Below are 17605 nucleotides of genomic sequence, written 5' to 3'. Positions count from 1 at the left end.
GTGAAAGATAGAAAGGGGAAAAAACGAGTGAAAACGAGTGAAGGAGCAGAGAGAGAGAAAGGGAGAATGGGCAGAAATAAGGCGCAAAAGAGCAGAGGTGCAGAAAGGTGAAAGATAGAAAGGGGAGAAAAACGAGTGAAGGAGCAGAAAGAAAGAAAGGAGACAGAGGTCCACTGGACCACCAGGGATGAGGCGCAGGGAAACCAGCGGGTGGAGGAGGGCCTCGATCACCAACACTGAAGAGTGCAGGGGCAGGGGCACCTCACTTACTGGTGGAGATGCGAGGGTGGGAGAGCAATTTCACTGACAATGAATCAGTGGTCTTGCTGGCCTGTCCCCGCAGTGGCCGCCATTAAGTAGGGGTCGGGAGGGCTGGACAGCTGGGAGGCGGGGAGGGGAGCTGGATTGGGCCGGTCGTGCTGGGGGGGGAGGGGCCGCGGGGGCAGCAGCGGCGTGGAAAGGTAAAGGGAGGAAAGAAGGGATAAAGAAAAAAGGGAAAATAAGCAGAAATAAGGCACAAAAGAGCAGAGATGCAGAAAAGAGCAGAAAGGTGAAAGATAGAAAGGGTAAAAAAATGAGTGAAAACGAGTGAAGGAGCAGAGGGAGAGAAAGGGAAAATGGGCAGAAATAAGGCACAAAAGAGCAGAGGTGCAGAAAGGTGAAAGATAGAAAGGGGAAAAAAACGAGTGAAAACGAGTGAAGGAGCAGAGGGAGAGAAAGGGAGAATGGGCAGAAATAAGGCGCAAAAGAGCAGAGGTGCAGAAAGGTGAAAGATAGAAAGGGGGGAAAAACCAGTGAAGGAGCAGAAAGAAAGAAAGGAGACAGAGGTCCACTGGACCACCAGGGATGAGGCGCAGGGAAACCTGCGGGTGGAGGAGGGCCTCGATCACCAACACTGAAGAGTGCAGGGGCAGGGGCACCTCACTTAATGGTGGAGCTGCGAGGGTGGGAGAGCAATTTCACTGACAATGAGTCAGTGGTCTTGCTGGCCTGTCCCCGCAGTGGCCGCCATTAAGTAGGGGTCGGGGAGGGCTGGACAGCTGGGAGGCGGGGAGGGGAGCTGGATTGGGCCGGTCGTGCTGGGGGGGGAGGGGCCGCAGGGGCAGCAGCGGCGGGGAAAGGTAAAGGGAGGAAAGAAGGGATAAAGAAAAAAGGGAAAATAAGCAGAAATAAGGCACAAAAGAGCAGAGATGCAGAAAAGAGCAGAAAGGTGAAAGATAGAAAGGGTAAAAAACGAGTGAAAACGAGTGAAGGAGCAGAGGGAGAGAAAGGGAAAATGGGCAGAAATAAGGCACAAAAGAGCAGAGGTGCAGAAAGGTGAAAGATAGAAAGGGGAGAAAAACGAGTGAGGGAGCAGAAAGAAAGAAAGGAGACAGAGGTCCACTGGACCACCAGGGATGAGGCGCAGGGAAACCTGCGGGTGGAGGAGGGCCTTGATCACCAACACTGAAGAGTGCAGGGGCAGGGGCACCTCACTTAATGGTGGAGCTGCGAGGGTGGGAGAGCAATTTCACTGACAATGAGTCAGTGGTCTTGCTGGCCTGTCCCCGCAGTGGCCGCCATTAAGTAGGGGTCGGGGAGGGCTGGACAGCTGGGAGGCGGGGAGGGGAGCTGGATTGGGCCGGTCGTGCTGGGGGGGAGGGGCCGCAGGGGCAGCAGCGGCGGGGAAAGGTAAAGGGAGGAAGAAGGGATAAAGAAAAAAGGGAAAATAAGCAGAAATAAGGCACAAAAGAGCAGAGATGCAGAAAAGAGCAGAAAGGTGAAAGATAGAAAGGGTAAAAAAACGAGTGAAAACGAGTGAAGGAGCAGAGGGAGAGAAAGGGAAAATGGGCAGAAATAAGGCACAAAAGAGCAGAGGTGCAGAAAGGTGAAAGATAGAAAGGGGAAAAAAACGAGTGAAAACGAGTGAAGGAGCAGAGGGAGAGAAAGGGAGAATGGGCAGAAATAAGGCGCAAAAGAGCAGAGGTGCAGAAAGTTGAAAGATAGAAAGGGGAGAAAAACGAGTGAAGGAGCAGAAAGAAAGAAAGGAGACAGAGGTCCACTGGACCACCAGGGATGAGGCGCAGGGAAACCTGCGGGTGGAGGAGGGCCTCGATCACCAACACTGAAGAGTGCAGGGGCAGGGGCACCTCACTTAATGGTGGAGCTGCGAGGGTGGGAGAGCAATTTCACTGACAATGAGTCAGTGGTCTTGCTGGCCTGTCCCGGCAGTGGCCGCCATTAAGTAGGGGTCGAGGAGGGCTGGACAGCTGGGAGGCGGGGAGGGGAGCTGGATTGGGCCGGTCGTGCTGGGGGGGAGCGGCCGCGGGGGCAGCAGCGGCGGGGAAAGGTAAAGGGAGGAAAGAAGGGATAAAGAAAAAAGGGAAAATAAGCAGAAATAAGGCACAAAAGAGCAGAGATGCAGAAAAGAGCAGAAAGGTGAAAGATAGAAAGGGTAAAAAAACGAGTGAAAACGAGTGAAGGAGCAGAGGGAGAGAAAGGGAAAATGGGCAGAAATAAGGCACAAAAGAGTAAAGGTGCAGAAAGGTGAAAGATAGAAAGGGGAAAAAAACGAGTGAAAACGAGTGAAGGAGCAGAGGGAGAGAAAGGGAGAATGGGCAGAAATAAGGCGCAAAAGAGCAGAGGTGCAGAAAGGTGAAAGATAGAAAGGGGAGAAAAACGAGTGAAGGAGCAGAAAGAAAGAAAGGAGACAGAGGTCCACTGGACCACCAGGGATGAGGCGCAGGGAAACCTGCGGGTGGAGGAGGGCCTCGATCACCAACACTGAAGAGTGCAGGGGCAGGGGCACCTCACTTAATGGTGGAGCTGCGAGGGTGGGAAAGAAATTTCACTGACAATGAGTCAGTGGTCTTGCTGGCCTTTCCCCGCAGTGGCGCCATTAAGTAGGGGTCGGGGAGGGCTGGACAGCTGGGAGGCGGGGAGGGGAGCTGGATTGGGCCGGTCGTGCTGGGGGGGGAGGGGCCGCGGGGGCAGCAGCGGCGTGGAAAGGTAAAGGGAGGAAAGAAGGGATAAAGAAAAAAGGGAAAATAAGCAGACATAAGGCACAAAAGAGCAGAGATGCAGAAAAGAGCAGAAAGGTGAAAGATAGAAAGGGTAAAAAAATGAGTGAAAACGAGTGAAGGAGCAGAGGGAGAGAAAGGGAAAATGGGCAAAAATAAGGCACAAAAGAGCAGAGGTGCAGAAAGGTGAAAGATAGAAAGGGGAAAAAAACGAGTGAAAACGAGTGAAGGAGCAGAGAGAGAGAAAGGGAGAATGGGCAGAAATAAGGCGCAAAAGAGCAGAGGTGCAGAAAGGTGAAAGATAGAAAGGGGAGAAAAACGAGTGAAGGAGCAGAAAGAAAGAAAGGAGACAGAGGTCCACTGGACCACCAGGGATGAGGCGCAGGGAAACCAGCGGGTGGAGGAGGGCCTCGATCACCAACACTGAAGAGTGCAGGGGCAGGGGCACCTCACTTACTGGTGGAGATGCGAGGGTGGAAGAGCAATTTCACTGACAATGAATCAGTGGTCTTGCTGGCCTGTCCCCGCAGTGGCCGCCATTAAGTAGGGGTCGGGGAGGGCTGGACAGCTGGGAGGTGGGGAGGGGAGCTGGATTGGGCCGGTCGTGCTGGGGGGGGAGGGGCCGCGGGGGCAGCAGCGGCGGGGAAAGGTAAAGGGAGGAAAGAAGGGATAAAGAAAAAAAGGAAAATAAGCAGAAATAAGGCACAAAAGAGCAGAGATGCAGAAAAGAGCAGAAAGGTGAAAGATAGAAAGGGTAAAAAAACGAGTGAAAACGAGTGAAGGAGCAGAGGGAGAGAAAGGGAAAATGGGCAGAAATAAGGCACAAAAGAGCAGAGGTGCAGAAAGGTGAAAGATAGAAAGGGGAAAAAAACGAGTGAAAACGAGTGAAGGAGCAGAGGGAGAGAAAGGGAGAATAGGCAGAAATAAGGCGCAAAAGAGCAGAGGTGCAGAAAGGTGAAAGATAGAAAGGGGGGAAAAACCAGTGAAGGAGCAGAAAGAAAGAAAGGAGACAGAGGTCCACTGGACCACCAGGGATGAGGCGCAGGGAAACCTGCGGGTGGAGGAGGGCCTCGATCACCAACACTGAAGAGTGCAGGGGCAGGGGCACCTCACTTAATGGTGGAGCTGCGAGGGTGGGAGAGCAATTTCACTGACAATGAGTCAGTGGTCTTGTTGGCCTGTCCCCGAAGTGGCCGCCATTAAGTAGGGGTCGGGGAGGGCTGGACAGCTGGGAGGCGGGGAGGGGAGCTGGATTGGGCCGGTCGTGCTGGGGGGGGAGGGGCCGAGGGGCAGCAGCGGCGGGGAAAGGTAAAGGGAGGAAGAAGGGATAAAGAAAAAAGGGAAAATAAGCAGAAATAAGGCACAAAAGAGCAGAGATGCAGAAAAGAGCAGAAAGGTGAAAGATAGAAAGGGTAAAAAAACGAGTGAAAACGAGTGAAGGAGCAGAGGGAGAGAAAGGGAAAATGGGCAGAAATAAGGCACAAAAGAGCAGAGGTGCAGAAAGGTGAAAGATAGAAAGGGGAGAAAAACGAGTGAGGGAGCAGAAAGAAAGAAAGGAGACAGAGGTCCACTGGACCACCAGGGATGAGGCGCAGGGAAACCTGCGGGTGGAGGAGGGCCTTGATCACCAACACTGAAGAGTGCAGGGGCAGGGGCACCTCACTTAATGGTGGAGCTGCGAGGGTGGGAGAGCAATTTCACTGACAATGAGTCAGTGGTCTTGCTGGCCTGTCCCCGCAGTGGCCGCCATTAAGTAGGGGTCGGGGAGGGCTGGACAGCTGGGAGGCGGGGAGGGGAGCTGGATTGGGCCGGTCGTGCTGGGGGGGAGGGGCCGCAGGGGCAGCAGCGGCGGGGAAAGGTAAAGGGAGGAAGAAGGGATAAAGAAAAAAGGGAAAATAAGCAGAAATAAGGCACAAAAGAGCAGAGATGCAGAAAAGAGCAGAAAGGTGAAAGATAGAAAGGGTAAAAAAACGAGTGAAAACGAGTGAAGGAGCAGAGGGAGAGAAAGGGAAAATGGGCAGAAATAAGGCACAAAAGAGCAGAGGTGCAGAAAGGTGAAAGATAGAAAGGGGAAAAAAACGAGTGAAAACGAGTGAAGGAGCAGAGGGAGAGAAAGGGAAAATGGGCAGAAATAAGGCGCAAAAGAGCAGAGGTGCAGAAAGGTGAAAGATAGAAAGGGGAGAAAAACGAGTGAAGGAGCAGAAAGAAAGAAAGGAGACACAGGTCCACTGGACCACCAGGGATGAGGCTCAGGGAAACCTGCGGGTGGAGGAGGGCCTCGATCACCAACACTGAAGAGTGCAGCGGCAGGGGCACCTCACTTAATGGTGGAGCTGCGAGGGTGGGAGAGCAATTTCACTGACAATGAGTCAGTGGTCTTGCTGGCCTGTCCCCGAAGTGGCCCCCATGAAGTAGGGGTCGGGGAGGGCTGGACAGCTGGGAGGCGGGGAGGGGAGCTGGATTGGGCCGGTCGTGCTGGGGGGGAGGGGCCGAGGGGCAGCAGCGGCGGGGAAAGGTATAGGGAGGAAGAAGGGATAAAGAAAAAAGGGAAAATAAGCAGAAATAAGGCACAAAAGAGCAGAGATGCAGAAAAGAGCACAAAGGTGAAAGATAGAAAGGGTAAAAAAACTAGTGAAAACGAGTGAAGGAGCAGAGGGAGAGAAAGGGAAAATGGGCAGAAATAAGGCACAAAAGAGCAGAGGGGCAGAAAGGTGAAAGATAGAAAGGGGAAAAAACGAGTGAAAACGAGTGAAGGAGCAGAGGGAGAGAAAGGGAGAATGGGCAGAAATAAGGCGCAAAAGAGCAGAGGTGCAGAAAGGTGAAAGATAGAAAGGGGAGAAAAACGAGTGAAGGAGCAGAAAGAAAGAAAGGAGACACAGGTCCACTGGACCACCAGGGATGAGGCTCAGGGAAACCTGCAGGTGGAGGAGGGCCTCGATCACCAACACTGAAGAGTGCAGGGGCAGGGGCACCCCACTTACTGGTGGAGCTGCGAGGGTGGGAGAGCAATTTCACTGACAATGAGTCAGTGGTCTTGCTGGCCTGTCCCCGCAGTGGCCGCCATTAAGTAGGGGTCTGGGAGGGCTGGACAGCTGGAAGGCGGGGAGGCGAGCTGGATTGGGCCGGTCGTGCTGGGGGGGGAGGGGCCGCGGGGGCAGCAGCGGCGGGGAAAGGTAAAGGGAAGAAGAAGGGATAAAGAAAAAAGGGAAAATAAGCAGAAATAAGGCACAAAAGAGCAGAGATGCAGAAAAGAGCAGAAAGGTGAAAGATAGAAAGGGTAAAAAAACGAGTGAAAACGAGTGAAGGAGCAGAGGGAGAGAAAGGGAAAATGGGCAGAAATAAGGCACAAAAGAGCAGAGGTGCAGAAAGGTGAAAGATAGAAAGGGGAAAAAAACGAGTGAAAACGAGTGAAGGAGCAGAGGGAGAGAAAGGGAGAATGGGCAGAAATAAGGCGCAAAAGAGCAGAGGTGCAGAAAGGTGAAAGATAGAAAGGGGGGAAAAACCAGTGAAGGAGCAGAAAGAAAGAAAGGAGACAGAGGTCCACTGGACCACCAGGGATGAGGCGCAGGGAAACCTGCGGGTGGAGGAGGGCCTCGATCACCAACACTGAAGAGTGCAGGGGCAGGGGCACCTCACTTAATGGTGGAGCTGCGAGGGTGGGAGAGCAATTTCACTGACAATGAGTCAGTGGTCTTGCTGGCCTGTCCCCGCAGTGGCCGCCATTAAGTAGGGGTCGGGGAGGGCTGGACAGCTGGGAGGCGGGGAGGGGAGCTGGATTGGGCCGGTCGTGCTGGGGGGGGAGGGGCCGCAGGGGCAGCAGCGGCGGGGAAAGGTAAAGGGAGGAAAGAAGGGATAAAGAAAAATGGGAAAATAAGCAGAAATAAGGCCCAAAAGAGCAGAGATGCAGAAAAGAGCAGAAAGGTGAAAGATAGAAAGGGTAAAAAAACGAGTGAAAACGAGTGAAGGAGCAGAGGGAGAGAAAGGGAAAATGGGCAGAAATAAGGCACAAAAGAGCAGAGGTGCAGAAAGGTGAAAGATAGAAAGGGGAGAAAAACGAGTGAGGGAGCAGAAAGAAAGAAAGGAGACAGAGGTCCACTGGACCACCAGGGATGAGGCGCAGGGAAACCTGCGGGTGGAGGAGGGCCTTGATCACCAACACTGAAGAGTGCAGGGGCAGGGGCACCTCACTTAATGGTGGAGCTGCGAGGGTGGGAGAGCAATTTCACTGACAATGAGTCAGTGGTCTTGCTGGCCTGTCCCCGCAGTGGCCGCCATTAAGTAGGGGTCGGGGAGGGCTGGGCGGGGAGGGGAGCTGGATTGGGCCGGTCGTGCTGGGGGGGAGGGGCCGCAGGGGCAGCAGCGGCGGGGAAAGGTAAAGGGAGGAAGAAGGGATAAAGAAAAAAGGGAAAATAAGCAGAAATAAGGCACAAAAGAGCAGAGATGCAGAAAAGAGCAGAAAGGTGAAAGATAGAAAGGGTAAAAAAACGAGTGAAAACGAGTGAAGGAGCAGAGGGAGAGAAAGGGAAAATGGGCAGAAATAAGGCACAAAAGAGCAGAGGTGCAGAAAGGTGAAAGATAGAAAGGGGAAAAAAACGAGTGAAAACGAGTGAAGGAGCAGAGGGAGAGAAAGGGAGAATGGGCAGAAATAAGGCGCAAAAGAGCAGAGGTGCAGAAAGGTGAAAGATAGAAAGGGGAGAAAAACGAGTGAAGGAGCAGAAAGAAAGAAAGGAGACACAGGTCCACTGGACCACCAGGGATGAGGCTCAGGGAAACCTGCGGGTGGAGGAGGGCCTCGATCACCAACACTGAAGAGTGCAGGGGCAGGGGCACCTCACTTAATGGTGGAGCTGCGAGGGTGGGAGAGCAATTTCACTGACAATGAGTCAGTGGTCTTGCTGGCCTGTCCCCGAAGTGGCCGCCATTAAGTAGGGGTCGGGGAGGGCTGGACATCTGGGAGGCGGGGAGGGGATCTGGTTTGGGCCGGTCGTGCTGGGGGGGAGGGGCCGAGGGGCAGCAGCGGCGGGGAAAGGTAAAGGGAGGAAGAAGGGATAAAGAAAAAAGGGAAAATAAGCAGAAATAAGGCACAAAAGAGCAGAGATGCAGAAAAGAGCACAAAGGTGAAAGATAGAAAGGGTAAAAAAACGAGTGAAAACGAGTGAAGGAGCAGAGGGAGAGAAAGGGATAATGGGCAGAAATAAGGCACAAAAGAGCAGAGGTGCAGAAAGGTGAAAGATAGAAAGGGGAAAAAAACGAGTGAAAACGAGTGAAGGAGCAGAGGGAGAGAAAGGGAGAATGGGCAGAAATAAGGCGCAAAAGAGCAGAGGTGCAGAAAGGTGAAAGATAGAAAGGGGGGAAAAACGAGTGAAGGAGCAGAAAGAAAGAAAGGAGACACAGGTTCACTGGACCACCAGGGATGAGGCTCAGGGAAACCTGCGGGTGGAGGAGGGCCTCGATCACCAACACTGAAGAGTGCAGGGGCAGGGGCACCCCACTTACTGGTGGAGCTGCGAGGGTGGGAGAGCAATTTCACTGACAATGAGTCAGTGGTCTTGCTGGCCTGTCCCCGCAGTGGCCGCCATTAAGTAGGGGTCGGGGAGGGCTGGACAGCTGGGAGGCGGGGAGGGGAGCTGGATTGGGCCGGTCGTGCTGGGGGGGAGGGGCCGCGGGGGCAGCAGCGGCGGGGAAAGGTAAAGGGAGGAAAGAAGGGATAAAGAAAAAAGGGAAAATAAGCAGAAATAAGGCACAAAAGAGCAGAGATGCAGAAAAGAGCAGAAAGGTGAAAGATAGAAAGGGTAAAAAAACGAGTGAAAACGAGTGAAGGAGCAGAGGGAGAGAAAGGGAAAATGGGCAGAAATAAGGCACAAAAGAGCAGAGGTGCAGAAAGGTGAAAGATAGAAAGGGGAAAAAAACGAGTGAAAACGAGTGAAGGAGCAGAGGGAGAGAAAGGGAGAATGGGCAGAAATAAGGCGCAAAAGAGCAGAGGTGCAGAAAGGTGAAAGATAGAAAGGGGAGAAAAACCAGTGAAGGAGCAGAAAGAAAGAAGGGAGACAGAGGTCCACTGGACCACCAGGGATGAGGCGCAGGGAAACCTGCGGGTTGAGGAGGGCCTCGATCACCAACACTGAAGAGTGCAGGGGCAGGGGCACCTCACTTAATGGTGGAGCTGCGAGGGTGGGAAAGCAATTTCACTGACAATGAGTCAGTGGTCTTGCTGGCCTGTCCCCGCAGTGGCCGCCATTAAGTAGGGGTCGGGGAGGGCTGGACAGCTGGGAGGCGGGGAGGGGAGCTGGATTGGGCCGGTCGTGCTGGGGGGGAAGGGGCCACGGGGGCAGCAGCGGCGGGGAAAGGTAAAGGGAAGAAGAAGGGATAAAGAAAAAAGGGAAAATAAGCAGAAATAAGGCACAAAAGAGCAGAGATGCAGAAAAGAGCAGAAAGGTGAAAGATAGAAAGGGTAAAAAAATTAGTGAAAACGAGTGAAGGAGCAGAGGGAGAGAAAGGGAAAATGGGCAGAAATAAGGCACAAAAGAGCAAAGGTGCAGAAAGGTGAAAGATAGAAAGGGGAAAAAAACGAGTGAAAACGAGTGAAGGAGCAGAGGGAGAGAAAGGGAGAATGGGCAGAAATAAGGCGCAAAAGAGCAGAGGTGCAGAAAGGTGAAAGATAGAAAGGGGGGAAAAACCAGTGAAGGAGCAGAAAGAAAGAAAGGAGACAGAGGTCCACTGGACCACCAGGGATGAGGCGCAGGGAAACCTGCGGGTGGAGGAGGGCCTCGATCACCAACACTAAAGAGTGCAGGGGCAGGGGCACCTCACTTAATGGTGGAGCTGCGAGGGTGGGACAGCAATTTCACTGACAATGAGTCAGTGGTCTTGCTGGCCTGTCCCTGCAGTGGCCGCCATTAAGTAGGGGTCGGGGAGGGCTGGACAGCTGGGAGGCGGGGAGGGGACCTGGATTGGGCCGGTCGTGCTGGGGGGGGGGGGGGCCGCAGGGGCAGCAGCGGCGGGGAAAGGTAAAGGGAGGAAAGAAGGGATAAAGAAAAAAGGGAAAATAAGCAGAAATAAGGCACAAAAGAGCAGAGATGCAGAAAAGAGCAGAAAGGTGAAAGATAGAAAGGGTAAAAAAACGAGTGAAAACGAGTGAAGGAGCAGAGGGAGAGAAAGGGAAAATGGGCAGAAATAACGCACAAAAGAGCAGAGGTGCAGAAAGGTGAAAGATAGAAAGGGGAGAAAAACGAGTGAGGGAGCAGAAAGAAAGAAAGGAGACAGAGGTCCACTGGACCACCAGGGATGAGGCGCAGGGAAACCTGCGGGTGGAGGAGGGCCTTGATCACCAACACTGAAGAGTGCAGGGGCAGGGGCACCTCACTTAATGGTGGAGCTGCGAGGGTGGGAGAGGAATTTCACTGACAATGAGTCAGTGGTCTTGCTGGCCTGTCCCCGCAGTGGCCGCCATTAAGTAGGGGTCGGGGAGGGCTGGACAGCTGGGAGGCGGGGAGGGGAGCTGGATTGGGCCGGTCGTGCTGGGGGGGAGGGGCCGCAGGGGCAGCAGCGGCGGGGAAAGGTAAAGGGAGGAAGAAGGGATAAAGAAAAAAGGGAAAATAAGCAGAAATAAGGCACAAAAGAGCAGAGATGCAGAAAAGAGCAGAAAGGTGAAAGATAGAAAGGGTAAAAAAACGAGTGAAAACGAGTGAAGGTGCAGAGGGAGAGAAAGGGAAAATGGGCAGAAATAAGGCACAAAAGAGCGGAGGTGCAGAAAGGTGAAAGATAGAAAGGGGAAAAAAACGAGTGAAAACGAGTGAAGGAGCAGAGGGAGAGAAAGGGAGAATGGGCAGAAATAAGGCGCAAAAGAGCAGAGGTGCAGAAAGGTGAAAGATAGAAAGGGGAGAAAAACGAGTGAAGGAGCAGAAAGAAAGAAATGAGACACAGGTCCACTGGACCACCAGGGATGAGGCTCAGGGAAACCTGCGGGTGGAGGAGGGCCTCGATCACCAACACTGAAGAGTGCAGGGGCAGGGGCACCTCAATTAATGGTGGAGCTGCGAGGGTGGGAGAGCAATTTCACTGACAATGAGTCAGTGGTCTTGCTGGCCTGTCCCCGAAGTGGCCGCCATTAAGTAGGGGTCGGGGAGGGCTGGACAGCTGGGAGGCGGGGAGGGGAGCTGGATTGGGCCGGTCGTGCTGGGGGGGAGGGGCCGAGGGGCAGCAGCGGCGGGGAAAGGTAAAGGGAGGAAGAAGGGATAAAGAAAAAAGGGAAAATAAGCAGAAATAAGGCATAAAAGAGCAGAGATGCAGAAAAGAGCAGAAAGGTGAAAGATAGAAAGGGTAAAAAAACGAGTGAAAACGAGTGAAGGAGCAGAGGGAGAGAAAGGGAAAATGGGCAGAAATAAGGCACAAAAGAGCAGAGGTGCAGAAAGGTGAAAGATAGAAAGGGGAAAAAACGAGTGAAAACGAGTGAAGGAGCAGAGGGAGAGAAAGGGAGAATGGGCAGAAATAAGGCGCAAAAGAGCAGAGGTGCAGAAAGGTGAAAGATAGAAAGGGGAGAAAAACCAGTGAAGGAGCAGAAAGAAAGAAAGGAGACAGAGGTCCACTGGACCACCAGGGATGAGGCGCAGGGAAATCTGCGGGTTGAGGAGGGCCTCGATCACCAACACTGAAGAGTGCAGGGGCAGGGGCACCTCACTTAATGGTGGAGCTGCGAGGGTGGGAAAGCAATTTCACTGACAATGAGTCAGTGGTCTTGCTGGCCTGTCCCCGCAGTGGCCGCCATTAAGTAGGGGTCTGGGAGGGCTGGACAGCTGGGAGGCGGGGAGGGGAGCTGGATTGGGCCGGTCATGCTGGGAAAAGGGGGAGGGGCCGCGGGGACAGCAGTGGCGGGGAAAGGTAAAGGGAAGAAGAAGGGATAAAGAAAAAAGGGAAAATAACCAGAAATAAGGCACAAAAGAGCAGAGATGCAGAAAAGATCAGAAAGGTGAAAGATAGAAAGGGTAAAAAAACGAGTGAAAACGAGTGAAGGAGCAGAGGGAGAGAAAGGGAAAATGGGCAGAAATAAGGCACAAAAGAGCAGAGGTGCAGAAAGGTGAAAGATAGAAAGGGGAAAAAACGAGTGAAAACGAGTGAAGGAGCAGAGGGACAGAAAGGGAGAATGGGCAGAAATAAGGCGCAAAAGAGCAGAGGTGCAGAAAGGTGAAAGATAGAAAGGGGGGAAAAACCAGTGAAGGAGCAGAAAGAAAGAAAGGAGACAGAGGTCCACTGGACCACCAGGGATGAGGCGCAGGGAAACCTGCGGGTGGAGGAGGGCCTCGATCACCAACACTGAAGAGTGCAGGGGCAGGGGCACCTCACTTAATGGTGGAGCTGCGAGGGTGGGAGAGCAATTTCACTGACAATGAGTCAGTGGTCTTGCTGGCCTGTCCCCGCAGTGGCCGCCATTAAGTAGGGGTCGGGGAGGGCTGGACAGCTGGGAGGCGGGGAGGGGAGCTGGATTGGGCCGGTCGTGCTGGGGGGGAGGGGCCGCAGGGGCAGCAGCGGCGGGGAAAGGTAAAGGGAGGAAAGAAGGGATAAAGAAAAATGGGAAAATAAGCAGAAATAAGGCACAAAAGAGCAGAGATGCAGAAAAGAGAAGGTGAAAGATAGAAAGGGTAAAAAAATGAGTGAAAACGAGTGAAGGAGCGGAGGGAGAGAAAGGGAAAATGGGCAGAAATAAGGCACAAAAGAGCAGAGGTGCAGAAAGGTGAAAGATAGAAAGGGGAGAAAAACGAGTGAGGGAGCAGGAAGAAAGAAAGGAGACAGAGGTCCACTGGACCACCAGGGATGAGGCGCAGGGAAACCTGCGGGTGGAGGAGGGCCTTGATCACCAACACTGAAGAGTGCAGGGGCAGGGGCACCTCACTTAATGGTGGAGCTGCGAGGGTGGGAGAGCAATTTCACTGACAATGAGTCAGTGGTCTTGCTGGCCTGTCCCCGCAGTGGCCGCCATTAAGTAGGGGTCGGGGAGGGCTGGACAGCTGGGAGGCGGGGAGGGGAGCTGGATTGGGCCGGTCGTGCTGGGGGGGAGGGGCCGCAGGGGCAGCAGCTGCGGGAAAGGTAAAGGGAGGAAGAAGGGATAAAGAAAAAAGGGAAAATAAGCAGAAATAAGGCACAAAAGAGCAGAGATGCAGAAAAGAGCAGAAAGGTGAAAGATAGAAAGGGTAAAAAAACGAGTGAAAACGAGTGAAGGAGCAGAGGGAGAGAAAGGGAAAATGGGCAGAAATAAGGCACAAAAGAGCAGAGGTGCAGAAAGGTGAAAGATAGAAAGGGGAAAAAAACGAGTGAAAACGAGTGAAGGAGCAGAGGGAGAGAAAGGGAGAATGGGCAGAAATAAGGCGCAAAAGAGCAGAGGTGCAGAAAGGTGAAAGATAGAAAGGGGAGAAAAACGAGTGAAGGTGCAGAAGGAAAGAAAGGAGACACAGGTCCACTGGACCAACAGGGATGAGGCTCAGGGAAACCTGCGGGTGGAGGAGGGCCTCGATCACCAACACTGAAGAGTGCAGGGGCAGGGGCACCTCACTTAATGGTGGAGCTGCGAGGGTGGGAGAGCAATTTCACTGACAATGAGTCAGTGGTCTTGCTGGCCTGTCCCCGAAGTGGCCGCCATTAAGTAGGGGTCGGGGAGGGCTGGACAGCTGGGAGGCGGGGAGGGGAGCTGGTTTGGGCCGGTCGTGCTGGGGGGGAGGGGCCGAGGGGCAGCAGCGGCGGGGAAAGGTAAAGGGAGGAAGAAGGGATAAAGAAAAAAGGGAAAATAAGCAGAAATAAGGCACAAAAGAGCAGAGATGCAGAAAAGAGCACAAAGGTGAAAGATAGAAAGGGTAAAAAAACGAGTGAAAACGAGTGAAGGAGCAGAGGGAGAGAAAGGGAAAATGGGCAGAAATAAGGCACAAAAGAGCAGAGGTGCAGAAAGGTGAAAGATAGAAAGGGGAAAAAACGAGTGAAAACGAGTGAAGGAGCAGAGGGAGAGAAAGGGAGAATGGGCAGAAATAAGGCGCAAAAGAGCAGAGGTGCAGAAAGGTGAAAGATAGAAAGGGGAGAAAAACGAGTGAAGGAGCAGAAAGAAAGAAAGGAGACACAGGTTCACTGGACCACCAGGGATGAGGCGCAGGGAAACCTGCGGTTGGAGGAGGGCCTCGATCACCAACACTGAAGAGTGCAGGGGCAGGGGCACCCCACTTACTGGTGGAGCTGCGAGGGTGGGAGAGCAATTTCACTGACAATGAGTCAGTGGTCTTGCTGGCCTGTCCCCGCAGTGGCCGCCATTAAGTAGGGGTCGGGGAGGGCTGGACAGCTGGGAGGCGGGGAGGGGAGCTGGATTGGGCCGGTCGTGCTGGGGGGGAGGGGCCGCGGGGGCAGCAGCGGCTGGGAAAGGTAAAGGGAGGAAAGAAGGGATAAAGAAAAAAGGGAAAATAAGCAGCAATAAGGCACAAAAGAGCAGAGATGCAGAAAAGAGCAGAAAGGTGAAAGATAGAAAGGGTAAAAAAAAGAGTGAAAACGAGTGAAGGAGCAGAGGGAGAGAAAGGGAAAATGGGCAGAAATAAGGCACAAAAGAGCAGAGGTGCAGAAAGGTGAAAGATAGAAAGGGGAAAAAAACGAGTGAAAACGAGTGAAGGAGCAGAGGGAGAGAAAGGGAGAATGGGCAGAAATAAGGCGCAAAAGAGCAGAGGTGCAGAAAGGTGAAAGATAGATAGGGGAGAAAAACCAGTGAAGGAGCAGAAAGAAAGAAAGGAGACAGAGGTCCACTGGACCACCAGGGATGAGGCGTAGGGAAACCTGCGGGTTGAGGAGGGCCTCGATCACCAACACTGAAGAGTGCAGGGGCAGGGGCACCTCACTTAATGGTGGAGCTGCGCGGGTGGGAAAGCAATTTCACTGACAATGAGTCAGTGGTCTTGCTGGCCTGTCCCCGCAGTGGCCGCCATTAAGTAGGGGTCGGGGAGGGCTGGACAGCTGGGAGGCGGGGAGGGGAGCTGGATTGGGCCGGTCGTGCTGGGGGGGGGAGGGGCCGCGGGGGCAGCAGCGGCGGGGAAAGGTAAAGGGAAGAAGAAGGGATAAAGAAAAAAGGGAAAATAAGCAGAAATAAGGCACAAAAGAGCAGAGATGCAGAAAAGAGCAGAAAGGTGAAAGATAGAAAGGGTAAAAAAATGAGTGAAAACGAGTGAAGGAGCAGAGGGAGAGAAAGGGAAAATGGGCAGAAATAAGGCACAAAAGAGCAGAGGTGCAGAAAGGTGAAAGATAGAAAGGGGAAAAAAACGAGTGAAAACGAGTGAAGGAGCAGAGGGAGAGAAAGGGAGAATGGGCAGAAATAAGGCGCAAAAGAGCAGAGGTGCAGAAAGGTGAAAGATAGAAAGGGGGGAAAAACCAGTGAAGGAGCAGAAAGAAAGAAAGGAGACAGAGGTCCACTGGACCACCAGGGATGAGGCGCAGGGAAACCTGCGGGTGGAGGAGGGCCTCGATCACCAACACTGAAGACTGCAGGGGCAGGGGCACCTCACTTACTGGTGGAGCTGCGAGGGTGGGAGAGCAATTTCACTGACAATGAGTCAGTGGTCTTGCTGGCCTGTCCCCGCAGTGGCCGCCATTAAGTAGGGGTCGGGGAGGGCTGGACAGCTGGGAGGCGGGGAGGGGAGCTGGATTGGGCCGGTCGTGCTGGGGGGGAGGGGCCGCGGGGGCAGCAGCGGCTGGGAAAGGTAAAGGGAGGAAAGAAGGGATAAAGAAAAAAGGGAAAATAAGCAGCAATAAGGCACAAAAGAGCAGAGATGCAGAAAAGAGCAGAAAGGTGAAAGATAGAAAGGGTAAAAAAAAGAGTGAAAACGAGTGAAGGAGCAGAGGGAGAGAAAGGGAAAATGGGCAGAAATAAGGCACAAAAGAGCAGAGGTGCAGAAAGGTGAAAGATAGAAAGGGGAAAAAACGAGTGAAAACGAGTGAAGGAGCAGAGGGAGAGAAAGGGAGAATGGGCAGAAATAAGGCGCAAAAGAGCAGAGGTGCAGAAAGGTGAAAGATAGAAAGGGGAGAAAAACGAGTGAAGGAGCAGAAAGAAAGAAAGGAGACACAGGTTCACTGGACCACCAGGGATGAGGCGCAGGGAAACCTGCGGTTGGAGGAGGGCCTCGATCACCAACACTGAAGAGTGCAGGGGCAGGGGCACCCCACTTACTGGTGGAGCTGCGAGGGTGGGAGAGCAATTTCACTGACAATGAGTCAGTGGTCTTGCTGGCCTGTCCCCGCAGTGGCCGCCATTAAGTAGGGGTCGGGGAGGGCTGGACAGCTGGGAGGCGGGGAGGGGAGCTGGATTGGGCCGGTCGTGCTGGGGGGGAGGGGCCGCGGGGGCAGCAGCGGCTGGGAAAGGTAAAGGGAGGAAAGAAGGGATAAAGAAAAAAGGGAAAATAAGCAGCAATAAGGCACAAAAGAGCAGAGATGCAGAAAAGAGCAGAAAGGTGAAAGATAGAAAGGGTAAAAAAAAGAGTGAAAACGAGTGAAGGAGCAGAGGGAGAGAAAGGGAAAATGGGCAGAAATAAGGCACAAAAGAGCAGAGGTGCAGAAAGGTGAAAGATAGAAAGGGGAAAAAAACGAGTGAAAACGAGTGAAGGAGCAGAGGGAGAGAAAGGGAGAATGGGCAGAAATAAGGCGCAAAAGAGCAGAGGTGCAGAAAGGTGAAAGATAGATAGGGGAGAAAAACCAGTGAAGGAGCAGAAAGAAAGAAAGGAGACAGAGGTCCACTGGACCACCAGGGATGAGGCGTAGGGAAACCTGCGGGTTGAGGAGGGCCTCGATCACCAACACTGAAGAGTGCAGGGGCAGGGGCACCTCACTTAATGGTGGAGCTGCGCGGGTGGGAAAGCAATTTCACTGACAATGAGTCAGTGGTCTTGCTGGCCTGTCCCCGCAGTGGCCGCCATTAAGTAGGGGTCGGGGAGGGCTGGACAGCTGGGAGGCGGGGAGGGGAGCTGGATTGGGCCGGTCGTGCTGGGGGGGGGAGGGGCCGCGGGGGCAGCAGCGGCGGGGAAAGGTAAAGGGAAGAAGAAGGGATAAAGAAAAAAGGGAAAATAAGCAGAAATAAGGCACAAAAGAGCAGAGATGCAGAAAAGAGCAGAAAGGTGAAAGATAGAAAGGGTAAAAAAATGAGTGAAAACGAGTGAAGGAGCAGAGGGAGAGAAAGGGAAAATGGGCAGAAATAAGGCACAAAAGAGCAGAGGTGCAGAAAGGTGAAAGATAGAAAGGGGAAAAAAACGAGTGAAAACGAGTGAAGGAGCAGAGGGAGAGAAAGGGAGAATGGGCAGAAATAAGGCGCAAAAGAGCAGAGGTGCAGAAAGGTGAAAGATAGAAAGGGGGGAAAAACCAGTGAAGGAGCAGAAAGAAAGAAAGGAGACAGAGGTCCACTGGACCACCAGGGATGAGGCGCAGGGAAACCTGCGGGTGGAGGAGGGCCTCGATCACCAACACTGAAGACTGCAGGGGCAGGGGCACCTCACTTACTGGTGGAGCTGCGAGGGTGGGAGAGCAATTTCACTGACAATGAGTCAGTGGTCTTGCTGGCCTGTCCCCGCAGTGGCCGCCATTAAGTAGGGGTCGGGGAGGGCTGG

Source organism: Lissotriton vulgaris, chromosome 8, assembly GCF_964263255.1.
Source record: "Lissotriton vulgaris chromosome 8, aLisVul1.2, whole genome shotgun sequence".
NCBI lineage: Eukaryota > Metazoa > Chordata > Amphibia > Caudata > Salamandridae > Lissotriton > Lissotriton vulgaris.
Note: the sequence above shows the minus strand (reverse complement) of the source record.